The sequence below is a fragment of the Asparagus officinalis genome, chromosome 3, assembly GCF_001876935.1.
Source record: "Asparagus officinalis chromosome 3, Aspof.V1, whole genome shotgun sequence".
Classification (NCBI taxonomy): domain Eukaryota; kingdom Viridiplantae; phylum Streptophyta; class Magnoliopsida; order Asparagales; family Asparagaceae; genus Asparagus; species Asparagus officinalis.
In genome coordinates this window covers 72,579,128-72,593,110 of record NC_033796.1, presented here as the reverse complement: position 1 = coordinate 72,593,110, position 13,983 = coordinate 72,579,128, and positions in this window count along the sequence as shown.

Genomic DNA, 13,983 nt, shown 5'->3' with positions numbered 1-13,983 from the left:
TGGCGAAGTCTATGTATTCGACATCATAGCACAAAGTCTCGGAGAATTCACTCTCTTAGCACAACGTTACATGCGGAACGGATTTAGACAATCCGCATGCTAGCCCGATTCAAACGGTAATCGGTAAAGGCTTATCAAACCGGTTGAAGGCTGAGGGTTTGCCAAAAATCCTATGAGTATTATGGTCAATCATTTCAAACGGAATGACGAATCATTATAAAGATAAAGATGAAAACCAGTTTCACTAAGAGAATCAAAAGTCAAAGTATTCAGCAAATGAAATCATACATCAAGCTCATGGCTAAAAATCTGCTGACTAAACTTAGACAGCTTCTCATCATAAGCTTGCCTAAGCTCATCCTGCAACTCGGCTCTGATGGACTCTTCGGTCGCGGCTGAAGTCTTCACAGCAACCTCCTCTGTCTCAACCAGCTTCTGCTTCAAGGACTTCAGCTCATCAGATAAAGCAGTGTGTGCTTGCTGATCCTGTATCTTCGTCATCTGAAGAATACTCAAAGTCTCCTCTTTCTCACGGAGTTCTCTTCGAAGCTGGTCTATCTCGGTCTCACAAGAGGCAATGGAAGAATCAAGCTCGTCAAGTGAGGATGACCTAATAACAAGGTTAGCTTCAACTCGATCTACCCGGTCCCGCTGCACCTGAATCTCGAGCTCAGCAAGAATCCTAGTATCACGCCATGTCTGTAAGCGAGTATCCAACTCGGCAGCAATGAATGAAGAGGCGCCTGCATCCCGGAGCTCGCGAAACATCTGAAGCTCACGCTCTAGGCAATCGAGATTATCAACTATAGCCTTCGCCAGATCCGGGTATCCTGCATCCCTTATTGAATTTATTTTAAGATCAAGGAATAGCTTAAACTGGTGAAGGGAAAGTCTGCCGTGGAAGAGTTTGCCAATCATAGCATTCACGAAGGAGAAGAAGGAGCGGACTTCTATGCAGATAACGATCTTCTCAGGGTCATTGTCAGATAACAACTCCTTCACAAGGACATGAAGCCGAGAAGAAAGCTCTACACAAGAAGGAGAAATTCGTCAAGAAAACCTTAATAGGGAAGTAAATGACATTTCTCAGTTGCTTAATATATACCTTCTGCCCCTTGGGTCACTGGGGGTAGTGGAGGCGCAACGGCCGTGGGTGTATCAACTGGTATAGTTGGTCTCACAGCCGGCTCAACAGGATCAGTCTCGACAAAAGCTCCTGTCAAATATAAAACAGAACTCTCAGATGCATCACATTATAGCTACATTAGTCAAAGATTGGCTAGTCCTATAATTAACTTGAGAAGAGCCGTGTACCTTCAGAAGAACCGTCCTCGGGATTCTTAGGGAGCGTAGACTCAGGAAATATATCTCCAGGAAACTGGTCATCAATTTGAGGAGAGCCATACATGAAGTGGAGCATAGGAGTGTCCACAAGCAAGCCTTCCTCGTCAAAATCATCAGTCGAGAAATCTGACACAAGAGAATATAAGTACGAAAGGAGAATAAAGAGACTACAACCAATAGAAATGAGTTACCTCTTATAAGTGTGTCAGCCTCTTTATTCCCAAGATCCACGTTTGCCTCCTGCAAGTTATCTAAAAGAGCGAGAAGCATAGAGACAATCAGGGAATGCACAAATTCTGAATCATTCGACTCCTTTGTGTGCTATCTAAAAGATATATTGTTAATGGTAGATGTACCCGGATTCATCGAACCGGGTCCTACATTGACGGTCTCCCTAATGTCGGCAGCTTCTGCAGGCCTTTCTACCTGGTGCGGTGAGTCGGGCTCACCAGAAGATGTAAAATCATGAAAAGCAGGATCAGGACTCATCTCTCTCTCCCCACGCTCTCCTATATAGAGATGGAAAAGCATGAGTCAAAGTTCTGAATGATCAAGAGGTTGGTCTATAGGGTAGATGTTACCTCCATCACTAGCAAGATCGTCATCGGCCAAATCCATATCCGTTGCTCGTGAAACTACACGCGGCTTGCGGGCTAATCTCTTCCGCCTAGCAGCAGGGACAACAATCGAAGGTCTCGCCTGGGAAGAAGGACGGAACTCTTCATCTTGGTCAGCTGTGGTCCCTGAAACATCAAACCATTGTCAGGCTTAATAATTCTGGAAGATAAAAGGAAAGAGTAAGAAACTGACCTCGTTCAGAACAGTCCTCGTGATCTTCAAGATCTCCGCCTGAAGCTTCATCAGCAGAATGAAAGATCTTCTTTCCCTCTTCGTCAATCCGACGAGTAACTTAGCACCAGTGCAGCCCGTCACGGTCCACAACCATGCACGAAGACCGTCCACCAAACCGCCGTGGGTCCGAAGCTGCTGACGTGGATTCCCGACATAAAGCTGATCATAGCCAAACTGGCGAGCGAATCGGCAGGGTAGGTATGACTCTATGAAACACTGATTCCTCACCCGAAAAGTCAGATAACCCGGCCTGATGTTCACCAGCCAGTTGAAGCAGCCGATGTCTAAATGAGTTCGATACTCCCTCGGCTTCTCCTCATCAATCAGACACTCGCCGTATCGGCCGGAGAACTGCGGAAAGCAAGTGGAAAACACCCAACACTTGTGGACCTGTAGCTGCTGTCTGATGTCAGGGAATCCTCGCCCCTCCCACTTGCCATTCTCAAGCAACTGTAGTAGGGGAACGGAGGGGTCTGTGGCGTTCGGTACCAACATCATATCAGAATGATGAAGGACGAACCAAGCCATCAAATAAGTGTACGGAAGCTCCACCTTAATAGTAGGAATCTGAGCCGGCGATTCACTTTCCTTCCATGTAAAAGTACTAGAAATCTGTCGAAGCCCTCGATGAATGTTAGCCACCATCACTGGAAGAAGTGAAAGTTCCTTTTTATAGGCAAGCTGAACTGCTGGGTAGAGCACTTCCAAGGGCAAAGCATCACCGGACTGATACGGGACCACACATTTCTTTAACCAGATAGCGAGGAACCCGCCAAGAAGGTCATCGGTCGAATCGGTGCGGTCGCATGCCATAAGAATGATTTAAACTTGGTCCCTGCAGGAAAGTCACTCTCAGGACTACTAATGGTATAGGAATGAGCGCCAATCTTCTTCAATAGATTATTCACCCCTGAAGGAGTGAGTGGTGCCAACTCGCAAATAGCCTCGCCGAAATTGCTCTCTAGATTTCTGAACAAATAGCATTCTGGCTCACATGGGATTTAGCCCTCTTCGCTAAAGGTTCAGACTGCGCCAAAGCGATATGATAGTGACATGTGAGGTCCCATAAAGTCTCATAGCGGTCGGGCATGCGATCCTTCAGCTGACTCAATTCATGGTTGGAGGGAAAGTATTCCTGATACAGCATCTGTCCCATGGGCAAACCAGAAATCCTGTGCATCTCATGGAGGGCCAAGCCCAACTCCCCTTGCCGGGTCAAAAAAGTATTCGAATCTGGAGTATAAAGCTCGCACAAAGCAAAAAAATGCTTCGCGCTAACAGGCAAACCATACATGGTGGCACGAATGGCTGCATATAGACCACAGGCGTGCAACTCCTCGCTCCATCGGCTTAAGACGTACTTCGTCATGCGAGTCCACCAAAGCTTGTCCAAAGAATGGACCCAGCCATAAAATATGTGACGCGTCGTAGGCATCTCCCGTCCTAAAGCAGCGAGGCAATTCTTCAAAGTAGAAGCAGAGGCAAGAAGCTCGTTACGCGGCGGTGCATCCAACCCCAATACTCCGGGATGCAATCCAGTGATATGACTCCTGCTCGAACCAGGAGCTGCCTGATGAGTGATGTAGCCACAGTGAACGCTCTCATGCTCCTCCGTCAAGCGCCACGACATCTCCCGTGTCACAGCCTGACGCCTGAGCTCAGTCAACGAACGATGCTGAGGAATCTTCGGCAAATATATGAAACCACCGCCAGTTTTATGAAGCCACTGCTCGGAGTTAATAAACACTGCATCCGGGTCTCTGGCAGAGTCGCCAAATAAAAAGTCGGTCTTCTTGAGAGGCTGAATAGAACTGGCATCCTTCACGAAAGGCGTATCTGTAATCAACTGTCGAAGAGCTCAATGTCCACCTTCCTTCACCACTTGGTCAACCTCTGTCGACATGCCCGAAGCAAACTGAGGAGTAACTGGAATAGGGGAAAAATCGTCGGAAGTCTAATAATACTCGCCACGACGCCCGTACACTGCGTGAGATGAGAACGCTCCAGAAGGATATTCCACTGGAAGCAAACATTTAAACATTTGTTAGTCTCAATTATAAAAGGAAGTTGAACTCATCCTACGAATGGGTAAAATAGAGTCATTGCCTTATAAAGGGTGAGACGATTTGGCCACATTATGCACTTATAAGATAGGGTATATCGACAATATATCCCTGCCTTATAAGGCACAATGCAGCGTCAAAACGCCCCCTTTATTTTGAGATATGGTTTTGACCAAGCAAAATATATCTTTAAAGCGTCGATCCTCACCAAGGAGAATCAAGGCTCTTCCCGATTGCGTCACCAAGGAGAACAACGTGGGGTAAAAAGGACCAATTTGCAAATTTCCAAGAAAAAATGGACTAATTTGTAAATTTCCAAAAATAGCTCACCGGCATAAGAGGGAGGCGCGCCATCAGCCGACGTGGTAGAGGATTGACCTCTCGCAATACGAGACATGGTGACCTGCAAAATAAATTAAGGGATCAGATCCAGAAAAAAGTTCCTCTTTTTATTGCAATTAAATTTCTCAGAGCTCCAAATTTTACCCCCTGAAAGAGGAGCTCGAGGCGCCAAATCATAAACCCTAACCCTCACATGCGACCCCACAAATTCATAAATTGAATTAAGCATGAAATATGCTAAAATTGTGGAGGATTTACCTGAGGGAAAGCTCGAAGATCCGACAAAAATCAAATCTTGAAAGAGGCTCAGACTACGTGCTCGAGGCGAGGGGCATGAGAGGAATTTATATATAAAGATTTTTGAGGGATTTTTCAGTCAAAGATCCAAAGGAAGACTAGATCTAATGCAACTATGAAGTTTTGAGGGAGAAAGGATGCTCGAGATTTGAGGGAGAAAGGATGCACGAGGGAAGAAAAATCCAAAGAGGAGGGGGGAAGGGGGGCCGGCCCTAAGAGGAGGAAAAGAAAGAAGAAAAGAACCCCTTTTATAATGTGAACCAGCCCTGAACCAGACCGGACCAGGTTGAACCAGACCAGACCAGTCCAAATCAGTTCAAAAGAGGCTGAACCAGGCCAAACCAGACTGAACCAGACCAGACCAGGATGAACCAGTCTGAACCAGTTCTGAACTAACCTTGAACCAGGTTGAACCAGCCTTGAACCAGGTTGAACCAGTTTGAACCAAATTTAAACCAGAATTCAAATTGAAGCTGAATCGAGCATCGAAACAACTTCAAATCGACCGAAGGTTCAGTCCTTGGTTTATTCTTACCTCTCCCGCACATTCAGAAGGATCAGAGGATTTTTTTTTTGAGCCGAATTACTGCCTTTTTTTGGCTCATTATCAAGCCGGTTCAGCTCATTATCAGGCCGGTACTGCCTTTTTTTGGCTCATTATCAAGCCGGTTCAGCTCATTATCAGGCCGGTTCAGCTCATTCGGACATGAAAATACTCCAATAAGGTATACGAGTATAAACTATTCTCTATTTTTGGTTGAGAAGTTTCTGGAGAATATTTTTCTAAAAATATTCTTAAGGATAACTCAACAACACTACGCCGGACAACGCGTCACAAATGAGAATTCGACGCCAACAATCGATGGCCAATTCTATGTTGAACCAACAAACACGAGCTAAAGATCAGAAAATCAGGGATCGACTTCAAGATTCAAAATTCCGACAACGGTCAGACAATAAATGTAGTCTGGCGACCACAGTAGGAAAGAAATAATCACCGAATAGCCTGAAGGATTGAAGGAATCAAGAACAGAAGCCATTCCAAGGTCCCGTTACACCGACTGAAGGTTGGGACAATCATGTCCAAAGTATTCCAGACTCTTCTATAAAAGAACGAGATTGAAATACTTTGGAGGGGGTATCTGTAGGCGTATAAAATTGCTTATAGGTCCTTTAGCACAGATCGGCACAAACCGACGAACCATCGGGCGACGTATCCAAACACGAGCGTCAGTCCACAATGCCAAAGCCAAGTGACACGCAACGAAGCGGATTAACGAGGCGACAAGGCTAACGAACCGCACGCAAACAATGGAATACATCCATTTGCATGCGGAATCAAGCTAACAGTTCGGTGAGTCAACGAGTCATCCAACCATAGAACGGATTTGAACTCAAACACCGAGGCGGATTTACTGCCATATTGGGATTCGGACTGTCAAATCAGAATCCGGATCAACAACGAAGTGGGTTTACTACCAAATCAGGATTCAGATCAACAAATCAGAGTCCAAATCAACCACGAGACCAAAAAAAACGGCAAAAACCACAACACCTAGGGGACTCGGCGAAATCCCACTGTGGTCGCCAGATTGTTCGCGGGAAAAATTGTGTTCTTCATTGACGTCATTGTTTTCTCAAGTAATTGCTTTTTGATTACAAAAGATCCGGTCTTTTGGTAAGATCCGGTTACAACGAAATCAAAGAAAAAGAAATAAAAAGATTACAACTTTCCTTTCGAATGGATCACGAGCTCCTGTTTTGCGGTCACTCGTTTTGGTGGGTTCTTCGCCTGCGACGGGGTTTATCCGTGGACTACCGCGCGATCTAGATCCGATTGGATCTACACAGTATGACGGGTATTATTTCGTAAAGGAAATAATAGCCGGGGGGGATTAATTCACCAAGGAAATAATCGCCCTAGTTCTCGGGATCAAAGGCCAAGCTTTGATCCGGAGGATGACTACGTAGATCTGAGATCTGATCTCTCTCTCTCGAACTCCTGCCTTTTGTGACGTGGATGCTCGCCAAGAACCAGATCTGAATGTCCAAGTCTTCAAGTCTTCAAAACTCCAAAGTTGGTTCTCAATTCGGCAATTCGGCAGAGTTTCGGCTCTAAAAGTTCCAACCCCCCACAAATGAACCATGCCCTCATATTTATAGGCTCTCAGATCTGTGCCTTGGCACAGATGCCACCTATAGGTGGCTAGGCTTTGGCCGAGCCACCTATAGGTGGCTCGGCCACTGAGCCACCTAGAGGTGGCTCGGTTTTGGCCGAGTCCCCTAGGTGTTGTGGTTTTTGCCATTTTTTCCGGTCTCGTGGTTGATTTGGACTCTAATTTGTTGATCTGAATCCTGATTTGGCAGTAAACCCGCTTCGTTGTTGATCCGGATTCTGATTTGACAGTCCGAATCCTAATATGGCAGTAAATCCGCCTCGGTGTTTGAGTTCAAATCCGTTCTATGGTTGGATGACTCGTTGACTCACTGAACTGTTAGCTTGATTCCGCATGCGAATGGATGTATTCCATTATTTGCGTGCGGTTCGTTAGCCTCGTTGCCTCGTTAATCCGCTTCGTTGCGTGTCATTTGGCTTTGGCATTGTGGACTGACGCTCGTGTTTGGATACGTCGCCCGATGGTTCGTCGGTTTGTGCCGAGCTGTGCTAAGGGATCTATAAGCAATTTTATACGCCTACAACAGCTCGGATCGGACGCAAAAAATGGAGAGCCCTCATTACACCGTCTTTAATGCAAAGCGACGTGCCCACGACATCTTAGCTGGTGAGCATATAGGTCTACAAGCAGACACATGGCCCGCCGAGTTCGAAGCCCGGCTACGATTCAAAATTCACCCGATGGCGCGATCTCACCTAACCTGAACCCAACTGGATTTTGACCACGGCCCGGACTAAGTCCCTTAGGCNNCGCCTGTGGCTAGAACTCGCCTAACCCGAATTTGCCTGCAGCTAAAAGTCGCACAATTTAGATCAGATTTCCCTATGAATAAGACTAGCCCATGTTGAGCTCATTCACAGTCAGGGATCAACCACGTTAAAAAAAAGAGGGGTGCATGCATGTGTATTGGATAAAGAGGACGATGATGGAAACAAAAGCATAACTTCATTCATTAGAAGAGATTTGGATACAACGATACAATTAAGTCAAGTTACAAATCTCTTAATTGCGACTCCACCTCGCAAATCTCCTGGGTATGCTTAAGCTCGAGCCTATGCTAGATCTCTCGACGGATATCCTCCTCGGTGCGCGAAAGCAAGTCCTGGACGTTGTTCATTACCTCCTTGAGAGCGCGGCCTTTCTCCTCGATTGTGCCAAGGACCGTTTGTTGCTGAGAATCAAGCTTCACCAGCTCCTCCATCAGCTGTTCGCGGGCCTTCTCCTTGGAGGCCAAGAGAGCCTGCACCTTGGAGATAGTTCGCTTAGCTTTCGCTATCTCCGCAGGCCTAGAAATATCAAGGTTGGCTCTGTGACGCTCTTCACCTACTTGTCCGTCCTCAGCCGTGATGTGCTCCAGCTCCTCTTTAGCGTCGTCTTTGACAACATCATCTCTTCCGATCTATGCTCCCCGATCCTTCAGGGCCACCTGAACCTCATTGGACGCAAGGAGGACGAGCTCCGAACCCTTTGCACTGAGAGCAAGCAGCTTTTGAATAGTCTGCTCTGCCTTCGCCAAACGCGCATAATAAACAATAAGCACGAATACAAGGGTGAAACAATATAGTCGACAAAATAAACAAGCAATTGACGAAGGCGATATAAACAATAAGCACGAATATAAATGAACGCCAAAGCAATCACAAACAAAAGATATGTTCACGAGGTTCGGTCCGCCTGACCTACGTCCCCGCTCCTCACCTCGAGGAGATCTCCACTATCACAACCGGCAATTCGGTTTTCTTAGTTCACCAAAAACTTTACAATCCACACAATGTAACTACACTAACTACCACCTCAAGTGTTGGTCTCTAGCCCGTGTCTCCCTCAAGTGTTAGGAATTATAACCTCTCTCTAGGCATTATCACCTACCCCACTCCTCTTGGGACAACCACGTCTCTCACCACACACTCCTCTTGGTGTACTAGTGTAATACAATGTGTTCCTCACAATTAGGCTCACAATACAAATAAATTGTTCTCTACAATGGATGAGAACACAATGTAGGCTCACACTCTAAGTCACACAATCCCACAACCCAAATTATACTAAGTATGAAAATACAATAAGCTCAATAGGTTGTGTGTGATCAAAGAGATAAAACAATATAAACTCAATATGAAATCTAGCTTATGAAATTAAGAGCAAACTTATAAAATGCTAGAATTGAGTTTAAGAAAACTTCTCTATAGATGACAAGAGAGATGGAGAAGAATGAATGCTCAAACACCAAGGATGATCTCCACTTGCTCTTGTGAAATTTGCTTCACAAACAAAACTCTTAAACACTCTTTTAAACAAACACAAAACACCCTTAAACTTGTTTAAACAATTCTCTTGGTTATTCTTGTTGTTCAATAGGAGAGGTAAATGCAATGGGGTATTTATAACAACCCAAGACATCAGCCAAAACCCCAAGGAAATGACCAAAAACCCACACAAAAATAGAATCTGGAAATAGCCGTTACTGTTCAACGGTCAAATTTATAAGTCGACTTGCATTCGACTTGGTATAAGTCGACTTGCATTAGACTTGCTATAAGTCGACTTGTGTTCATGGATAAGTCGACTCAGCAGAGAAAAAATGCACTTTCCAGAGGAGTTCATAAGTCGACTTGTCAGGGTTTATAAGTCGACTTATAAACGTGCACAGGCACTGTACATGCTGAAAATCTGATTTTAAAAGTGCCTTTAAAAATAACAAATAAATTCCAAAAATTATGAAACTTTGGGAAATCATTGTAAACATGTAAATGAACATGTTACAAAAAGAATTTTTAGAATTGCACTTCCCAAAAGTGAAAACTCATCATTTTATAAAACTAGTTCAAAACATGAAAAGTAAACATATATGTTTTTGACATTTGACATAAACCATGTTTTGAAACTTTATAAAATGATTTTATAGACTTGATAAAAAGTATAAACTATAGTTGTTAAGTCTATAAACCATATAAACCAAAAACACAATATTTTTCCAAATGCAATAGAATATGAAACATATAAAAGTATATATGAAGATATATATTATTTCATATCTATATAGCTAAACCAAAACATATATGTATATATATATATAACAATATATATACAAAAACCAAAACGTGTATGTGTGTATATAATTGAGCTTAAAGTACTAACACACATAATATAAAACCTAAACTAAATTACCCAAGCTTGATGATCTTCAACGAAGCTCTATCTTGGTACACTTGCGGATGAAGCTTGACTTGGATCTTTAACATGAATGCAATGCTTCAACCACTACTCCGCCAACCTCCATTGGATATGATCGTGAATGCGCAATTCCATCCATCCTCCAACACATTGTTTGTCTAGAATACCTAATAAGAAACATAAACACTAGACAAACAATATTAGGAATTGTTTGTAATCATCAAAACAAGATTAGAAAATGTAGGCTCATAACATGAGACCTAACAAGCGGTAGACACTGCTAAGACCGACGAGGCCTTAACCTCGGACCCGGCAACAGTCTCGAAGGCCTCTGGCGCATGAGATGACGGAATGATGACCGGTTGAGCGAAAGTTTCCTCCTGAGTAAGGGCCCCCTCCTGTCGAGTGGACGTCTCTTCTTGAGCCAACACCTCCCCATGACTCGGCATCTCCTCGTGGAGTGAGGTATCACTTCCTTCCTCTTCTTCATCCTCCTCCCCTGCCGACCAACTGGCCTTGGAGGGTGGATCCTCTTTACCAATGGCCTTGAAGGCCGGGTCAGCTACAGATATAGCAGGAGTATAAAAAAAACCTATGAGGAGCCCTGACAGCAAAGTCAACAGGATTTAGTACCTGAGTCACTGAGCTCCTCTTCACCCTCGGTCCCCTCTTCTTCATCGGAAGGAATAGAGATCACCCCCTCAACTGTGCCTGCGTAAAAGGCAACACAGACATCAGGCAAAGCAAATTCGACCTCATGTTCGAAGACATAGTGTTAAAAGGTTACCTGCCAACACGGTCGTTGGAACAATTGGCACCTCCACGTGTTGCCCAGTAGTGAATGTCAGGGGGGCGGTCTCCGAAGCCGATGGCATCACCCCCAAGGTCGGGCGGCTTGGCTTTCCGCAGCCTCGGTGGTCTCTACTGCCTCCTCGCGATGGGCCTTCTTGATCACATCCCCTTCTGAGCTACCAGCCTCGGCCTCCCATTGTCGCTTAAAGAAAAGTGAGTCCCTAAGATCAGGAGTAGACACACTTGTGCGACTGGCCGTCGTACTCCCGATCTGATCTAAGCACGCCCCCGCACGGGCCAGGTCATCATATACGCGTTTCTCACCAATGGGATCCAGCTCGAAGGAAGGTGGGGCATCGACCTCAGGCCCCCTGAACTCACCTAAGTCTGTGTAGGGGTCTTTGGTGTCCTCAGCAGGGGTGTCGACGAACCACTCCTCAATAGTCTGCCGCTCCTTTCACCTCGCTGGGTGAGGGACTACCCTCGGGCGCTACCCTCGGGCGACGACCATGTTCCGTCAAACATAAACTCTAGAACCGGAAGCCCTCGGGATTCGCACTAGCACCCCGGTACCACCGACAGTAGACGAGTGTATGGCAAAGGTCGTGGTCCCTAACGGGCAATTTGAAGTATGCATTGGTGCAACCGGCATAAGTCCAGAACCACCCCCGCGCACCATTTACTAACCCTCCTTCATAACGTAAGTGAGGGTTGATGTTCCCTACGTACAACTGATCATACCCAAATTGGCGGGCAAACCTGCAAGGTAGATACACACGGAGCCTATCCGCAGAATATGGTACCCCGGCCGGATGTTAACCAGCCATCGAAAGGCACCACAAGGAATGGAGGTGTTCTGATCCACCGACGGCGCGTCCCGGAGGGACTCGCCATATCCCCCTCCAGTGAAATAGGGGAAGAACTGTTGAAAATTGTAATGGCCAAAATAGGACAGCATTTTCCTCATGTCGGGAATGTCCCTACATTTTTAGGAACACTTCTCTAGATGTTGGACAAAGGGGACGAACCCTTCCCGTTGGAGGGCTGCAGGGGCGTTCATCAAACATTCGCAGTGGTAGATAAACCACGCCATCAAATAAGTATATGGCAGCCCGACTCTAGGATTGGGGGTCTTGGCAACTTTGCCATCCCCTTCGACGGCATACTACACCCGACAAAATTGGGCCATTAACGTGCGAAGCCCCCTCTGGATGCAGGCCACCATCGCCGACATCAAGGCATACTGCCTCCCTTACGCCAACCGTACTGTGGGGTAGATGACCTCCACTGGGATCACCTCGAAGGAGTGGGTGGGAACCATGCAGCTCTTCAGCCATAGCATGAGGTAGCCCGCGAGCAAGGCCTTGGCTGATATGGGAAACCTGGCCTGATGGTGGAACGACTCAAAGGTCATTCCCGCTTTGAACCTGCCCTCATCATGCTCAAGGGTCTCAGCAGCCCCGCCATCGGCTATCCTTCGCTCCACTTCCACCTGGTCGCACTCACCTGACGGTAGAGTTGGTCGCCCCTTTGTAGGCATATAAAATTGCTTATAGGTCCCTTAGCACAGCTCGGCACAAACCGACGAACCAACGAGGCGACGAGATCGACGAATCGCACAGAAGCGACGGAATGCATCCACCTGCGTGCAGAATCAAGCTAATGAGTTGAGGAATCAACGAGTCATCCAACCGAGAGCAGACTCGGACGAATCACGATCGAATCAAGATCAATTTCGGACTCGAACTCAGAAGCGGATTTACTGCCAAATCAGGAATCCAACTTACTGCCAAATCAGATCAACCAATCAGAGTCTCAATCAACCGAATCACGGACAAACGAGACAACGGAAAACGACTCGAAAAAAGTCAGAAAACACCGCCCGCGGGGGCTCGCCAAACCCAAGGTGGCTAGGCACAGTGTCGGCCACCCCGAGGTGGCCGACAGTGGCCCGAGGTGGCCGACAGTGGCCAGAGGGGGCCGACAATTCCCTTTTTGCAGCCACTGTCCTGAGAGCCTATAAATAGGCCTAGAGATGTTCATTTTCGGAGGTCGAACTTTCAAGAGCCGAAACTCTGCCGGATTGAAGAGTGAACTCGGAGCTTGAAGACCAGAAGACTTGCACATTCAGATCTGATCCTCGGCGACCATCCACGTCAGAAAAGGCAGGATCTCGAGAGGAAGAAAGAACAGATCTGAGATCTACACGAGACTACACTCCAGATCTAAGCTTGGTCTTAGATCTCGAGATCTGAGCGATTATTCCCTTGGTGGATTAATCCCTCCCGGCTATTATTCCCTTCGTGGAATAATACCCGCATACTCGTGTAGATCCGACCGGATCTAGATCGCGCGGTGGTCCACGGATTAACCCCGGCGCAGGCAAAGAACCCACCAAAGCGAGCGACCGCAAAACAGGAGCTCGTGATTTGTTCACAGAGGAGAGTTGTAATTTTTCTTTATTTTCTTTGATTTAGTTGTAACCGGATCTATAAAAGACCGGATCTTTTGTAACTCAAAAAGTTGTAACTCAAGATGACAATTATCTCATTAATGAAGAAAGCAACAGTTTTCCACGCGAACAATCTGGCGACCACAGTGGGAGCCGACGATCTCGCCAACGAGATCGATGCGTCGCAGCCGCGGATTGCAATCCCGGTCGTGGAGGAGGTCGAGTACGAGTTCGACCAAGCCAAGTTCGAGGAGTACGTGTCCTCGTCCGGCTCTATCTCCCCCCGCAAGTCCAAGAAGTTCTCCTCCGGGAGAAAAGCTCGTTGGTTTGAAGCTGCTCGGGAAGCCCACGAAGCTCTCAACCCAACTCCCGCCAACGCCTCTACTGTTCAGGGCGTTGTGACTCTCTCAAAGAGAGCCCACCAGAGGCGTCGTCAACGCCTTGCACGGCAATTCGCTAAGGCGATGGAGTCTACGGACGGATTCCGCTA